Source organism: Bos taurus, chromosome 8 (genome assembly GCF_002263795.3).
Source record: "Bos taurus isolate L1 Dominette 01449 registration number 42190680 breed Hereford chromosome 8, ARS-UCD2.0, whole genome shotgun sequence".
Taxonomy (NCBI): domain Eukaryota; kingdom Metazoa; phylum Chordata; class Mammalia; order Artiodactyla; family Bovidae; genus Bos; species Bos taurus.
The window spans coordinates 62962611-62968656 of record NC_037335.1 but is presented as its reverse complement, the minus strand read 5'-3'; the positions used below and the strand labels follow the sequence as shown (position 1 = coordinate 62968656).

The following is a 6046-nucleotide window of genomic DNA, read 5'->3' as shown; positions in this document are numbered from 1 at the left end:
GTTCAGCAGATTAACTGATACTTTCTACTCTGAGCAAGCTAATCACACTCTCTACCTCTCCTTTGTAGCAATTACCATCATTTTAATTGGCTAATTAATTGTGAAATGAATTGTTGAATGATGATCTGTCTTATTAGAATGTCAGTTTTTAAAAAATATTTATTTTAAAATGTATCTGTTTATTTGCTGTGCCAGGTCTTGGTTGCAATATGTGAGATCTTTAGTTTTGGCATATGGAGTCTTAGTTATGGCATGTGGGATCTAGTTCCCTGACCAGGGATTGAACCCGGGCCCCCTGCATTGGGAGCACAGAGTCTTAGCCACTGGACCACCAGGGAAGCCCCAGAATGTAAGGTTTTTGAAGGCAAGGTTAGTAGGGACAATATCTGTCATGTTTATTATATCCCTCATAGCACATGCTGGCTGGTGTGCACGTGCGTGCATATGTGTGTATGTGTATATAATCCAATAAGCATTTGCATGAACAAACGAATGAATAACTTTGGAACAAAAGTAACAAACAAGAGGAAGATATTTCACAGGATATTATGGAAGATGATAATGCATTCGTTTTTACTTAAGTTTTGACTGAATTGTATATTGCATTTTAGCCGTAAGTCATGAGATGACTCTGGGCATACCACTAGAACTGACTGCTTCAAATCCCAATTTTGTCACTTCCTAGCTGTGTGGCTTTAGGCAAATAAGTCCTTTTATACCTCTGAGCCTCCAGTGTTCTAGATGCAAAATGGAAAATAACATTTAGCTCTGGGCTTCGCTGTGAGCATTAATGCAAGTGATGCTTTAACATAGTACCTGGAGCATCTTATATGTATGATAAAGATAGGACCTTCGAGAGGTAGTGGTTTGTGTGTTAGAGTGCTCGGCTGGGTTCAAATCCTGATTCTATTATTTATTGGCTGTGTTACTCTACACAAGTTACTTAACCTCTTCTGTCACATTTTTTCTTGCATACAAAATGGGGATGATAATATTGATAAAATACCTACCTTTTATGGTCACTGTGAGATTTAAATATAATTATTATAGGTAAAATTCTTAGGGTGGTGTTTCATGTGTATGTGTAGATGTGTGTGTATATACAAACATATATATTAGGCATACTACAGGTGTTGTTATTCTTTGGTAGAGTATGTTTACCCTTTGAGGGTACAGTCATTTTCAGAAGCAACCATTTAAGTGATAAAGCTGAGAAACAGAGTTTTGGGTAAAAATTTATTTAGCCCTAAGTGTCAGGAGCCAGGAAGTCAGGCATGACTTGGACACTGTTTTGACTCTCGATGAGCCTCTGGCCAGGCTGAAGAGACAGACACACACATATCAGCATTTCAAGAAAGGCCAGCCAGGTGCTTGGAGCGGGAGGCAGGAAGCTTAAATTCTAGTTCCAGCTGTGCTTTGAACTTGCTGTGTGGCCCTGGACAAGTGCCTTTCCCTCTCTGGGCCTTTATGTTGGAAGAGTTAAGTTTGGTGTGATCTGCGGAGCTGTCCTGCTTTGTTGGTCCTTGGAACTTATGATTTTTATTCGTTAAGTTGGTGCTGTTTCCAACAGTTTCCATCTCCCGAAGCCTGTGCGGCCTCTGCAGGAAGGTGTGTGAATTCCACCTGCTGAGAGAATTCCAAACTGCAAGCCTCACCTGCCTGCCTTGAGTAAAGGCCTTTCTCGGGAGTCATAGACCTGTTCCCTCCCTCACTGGCCGTGACAAGGGAGAGCCGGGCCAGTGTCTGGTCTTAGAACCCTATGTGTACAGTACAGAGCTGTGCCCAGAGGTCTGCAGGGCTCCTTCCTCCACCTGGTGCTCTCAGATTGTTAGGACAGAGCTGCAGTCTTCCAGTGCAGCATTTCCCAAGCTGAGTTTGCATTCTGTGGGATATGAGTAGGATTCAGTAACATAAAAGGTGATGGTGAGGTTCCAGCCTCAAAGAGGGCGGCAGAATATTTCATTAAATTTAAATAAGGATCCTCAGGTCTTAGTTACATCTGGAATTTCCTCAAGGAACAGTACAGCAGATAAGACAAAGGTAGTCTCTCATAATAAGAGCACAGGCTGGGTTTTGGATCCTGGTTCTTCTCTTTCTAGCTTTTGTGACCACAGGAAAGCTCACTAGCCCTTCTGAGCTGCAGTTTCCTCATTTGTGGTTCAGAGGAAATAAAGTGGAGCCTACATTTCAGGATTGTTGTGAGGATAGAATGCAGCATTGTGTGCAAAAGACTCTGCACAGGGCCTGAGACACGAACACTCAGTACATCATTCCTGTTGTCTCGTTCAGGGGGCTCTTTGGTGGAAAAATAGTTCTGAGCGTCTCTCAGGATGTTGGTGTTCCGTGAACACAGTGTGGCAAATGCTGATTGATCTGCTTGTTTTGTGCTGCGCGGCTCTGTCACCCTGATGTGGGAGGACTCCTGTCAACATCTGCCCTACCTCTTCATCCAGTTGCACTGATCACATGATCAGTGGTAGGGACAGAGTCTGGGCACCCTGTACTGGGTTCTGAAAAGTCAGGTGAGCCCAGAGAAGGATGAGTAGGCAGGTGTGGTGGGAGCAGGGGCATGTGAGAGGGAATCGTAGAGGAAGAAGGTGGAGAGATGGGCTTGAGTGAAGACCTGATGCCAGGATGAGGAATGTGGATGTTGCCCTGGGCAGTGGGAAATTGTGCTGGGGTATTTGAGCACAGCTGCTTGCTCCAGTGTGCCCGGAGCACTGGCATCTGTCATGGCTCCTCTGCCCTGGGGCATCCAGGGTCTGTCTTGGAGGGCAGCAGCAGGAGCAGTGCACTGCATCAGGAGACAGGAGATATGGGGAGAGCGTTAGCCACCACTCAGTGCTGGGGGCTTGGAACCTGTTGCTTTACCTCTCCGTGTCTCAACCTCCATGTCTGTAAAATGGGAGGAACCATCATTCCTGAGCAGCCTAACCCACGGGGCTGCATACTTTCCTTGAGATAAAGTATTTCAACCATCCCACTAAGTGGCGATGCTACTGTATGCCAGGCCCTATGTTCAGGCCTGCAGAGGGTTAGATGAACAGCATTGATCCCTGCCCTTGGGTGCAGGGTGGGGGCTTACAGTGTGCTGGTTACCATGCAGTGAGATGTGACTATGGCCAAGTTAAACCCTCGAAAGGGCCCTTTGCCCAGTGTGGGGATTGGAAGGCTGTGGGAGGAGGAGGCGTTCACCAAGATTCCTCAGAGGAGGTAGCACCCCTAGTAGTCAGCGGGTAAAGAAGGAAGAAATGAACTTCTAGGCAGAGGAAACTGAATGAGCAAAGGTGAGGAGATACGATACGCCACAGTTTGTATGGGCAGACAAGTAGCAAGTGAAAATATCAGCACATTACGTTTAAAGTGTGGAAGGAGATTAATGGACACTGCTGACAGGAACAGTGCTTGCATTTAAACAGATGCATCACCTAAAGCTAAAGAAGTGAAGCTCAAATAGGATAATTTCAGGAATTAACTAGTATAACGCTTTTTTTTTTTTTTTGGTCTCCCTTGAAATTGTAGCATGGTGCCTTTGGTCTCTATGATAGGTTACATCAGTGGTGGTGGGCAGACTGCAGGTCTTGAATGCCAGGCTGAGGGGTTTGCTCTGCAGTCTGTAGACTAATGGAAGAATTAGCCACAAAAGCCAGGGGATTTAGAATGGAATCCATGGCATTCTCTGCATGTGTAGGGCTGGCTAGGCAAGGAGGTTCCCAGAAGAAAAACAGAGAGACCTTTGCCCTCCTCTTGCACTTAGGCAAAAAAGTAGAATTAGGATAAGGTTGGCTGAGTGATCTGGCTATTGTGCCTGCCCTCTGGGTGTCAGCAGCCAATCTGCCATAGTGCTGGGGGCTTAAGGCTTGCTGCTCAGGAGGCGGCGTGGTGAGCCCCAGCCACTGCCTGGGCTTTGAGGAGCTCCTGCATGCAAATAAGCCTGAGCCAAGGAATTAGTCCTGTTGTTCCCTGGAGGAAAGGGCTTGAAGGTACCTCCCTAGCTGGGGATGCACACTTTCCAGCCTGCTGCCACTGGTGGAGAATCTCTCAGCCCGTTTGTCCAGGCTCTTCTGGAGCCTCTGAGCCTGACAGTTGACACCTTCCATTGTGAGGTCCCTGGGGTGGAGAGAAGCAAGGGCTGGGGCCACGGGGCCTGGGCCAGGGCCTGGCTCTGCCTCTAGCCCGTTGTGACACCTTGGGCAAGTCTCTCCACCTCTGTGAGCCTCATTTCTAGGAGGACGAACATCCTCCAAGAGCACATATGAGCATTAAATAATGTGTTTGGAGAGCTTTACCGTGAAAGAGGTGTCATAATTTTATTATAAGAGGCAGAAGGGGAGAGCAGAGAAACATGACAATAGTTAGAAATATGAACGCTCCCTTATTAATTTTTTTTTTTGAACTTATTTATTTATGGCATACTGGGTCTTCGTTGCTTCACAGGCTTTTCTCTAGTTGCAGCCAGTGGGGGCTACTCTCTAGTTACAGTGAGTGGGCTTCTCACTGCAGTGGCTTCTTTTGTTGTGGAGCGTGGGTTCTAGGCTCTTGGGCTTCAGTAGTCGTGGCTCCTGCACTCTAGAGTACAGGCCCAATAGTTATGGCACATGGGCTTAGTTGCTTTGTGGCATGTGGGATCCTCCTGGATCGGGGATCTAACCTGTGTCTCTTGCATTGGCAGGCAGATGCTTTTACCACTGAGCCACCAGGGAAGCCCACTGAGTGCTCCCTTACCATTTGATAATCTTAAATGGTAAAGTTTTTAGGAATAGTAAGCCTGTTTTCAGCAGGCTTCAACAGTATGTGAACCGTGAACTTCCAGATGTTCAAGCTGGATTTAGAAAAGGCAGAGGAACCAGAGATCAAATTGCCAACATCTGCTGGATCATTGAAAAAGCAAGAGAGTTCCAGAAAAACATCTACTTCTGCTTTATTAACTATTCCAAAGCCTTTGACTGTGTGGATCACCACAAACTTTGGAAAATTTTTGAAGAGATGGAAATACCAGACCATCTTACCTGCCTCCTGAGAAATCTATATGCAGGTCAAGAAGCAACAGTTAGAACTGGACATGAAACAACAGACTGGTTCCAAATCAGGAAAAGAGTAAGTCAAGGCTGTATATTGTCACCTTATTTAACTTATATGCAGAGTACATCATGAGAAATGCCAGGCTAGAAGAAGCACAAGCTGAAATCAATATTGCCGGGAGAAATGTCAGTAACCTCAGATACACACATGACACCACCCTTATAACAGAAAGCGAAGAAGAAAAAGAGCCTTTTGATGAAAGTGAAAGAGGAGAGTGAAAAAGCTGGCTTAAAACTCCACATTCAGAAAACTGAGATCATGGCATCTGTGCCCGTCACTTCATGGCAAACAGATGGAGAAACAATGAAAACTGAGAGACTTTATTTTTGGGGGTTCCAAAATCACTTCAGATGGTGACTGCAGCCATGAAATTAAAAGACGCTTGCTCCCTGGAAGAAAAGTTATGACCAACCTAGACAGCATATTAAAAAGCAGAGACATTACTTTGCCAACTAAGGTCCATCTAGTCAAAGCTATGGTTTTTCCAGTAGTCATGTATGCTGCTGCTGCTGCTGCTACTGCTAAGTCGCTTCAGTCGTGTCCAACTCTGTGCGACCCCACAGACAGCAGCCCACCAGGCTCCGCCATCCCTGGGATTCTCCAGGCAAGAACACTGGAGTGGGTTGCCATTTCCTTCTCCAATGCATCAAAGTGAAAGTGAAGTTGCTCAGTTGTGTCCGACTCTTAGCGACCCCATGGGCTGCAGCCCACCAGGCCCCTCCGTCCATGGGATTTTCCAGGCAAGAGTACTGGAGTGGGTTGCCATTGCCTTCTCCAAGTCATGTATAGATGGACGATAAAGAAAGCTGAGCACTGAAGAATTGATGCTTTTGAACTGTGGTGTTGGAGAAGACTCTTGAGAGTCCCTCGGACTGCAAGGAGATCCAACCAGTATATCCTAAAGGAAATCAGTCCTGAATATTCATTGGAAGGACTGATGCTGAAACTGAAACTCCAATACTTT

At 46.1% G+C, this 6046-nt stretch overlaps 1 non-coding gene across 1 annotated transcript; it reads right to left on the bottom strand.

Moving 5' to 3' along the window:
- Positions 1-265: 265 nt before the first annotated feature.
- Positions 266-338, bottom strand: TRNAG-CCC (transfer RNA glycine (anticodon CCC)). The gene has a single exon. It is a non-coding gene; the product is annotated as a tRNA-Gly (tRNA).
- Positions 339-6046: the final 5708 nt, after the last annotated feature.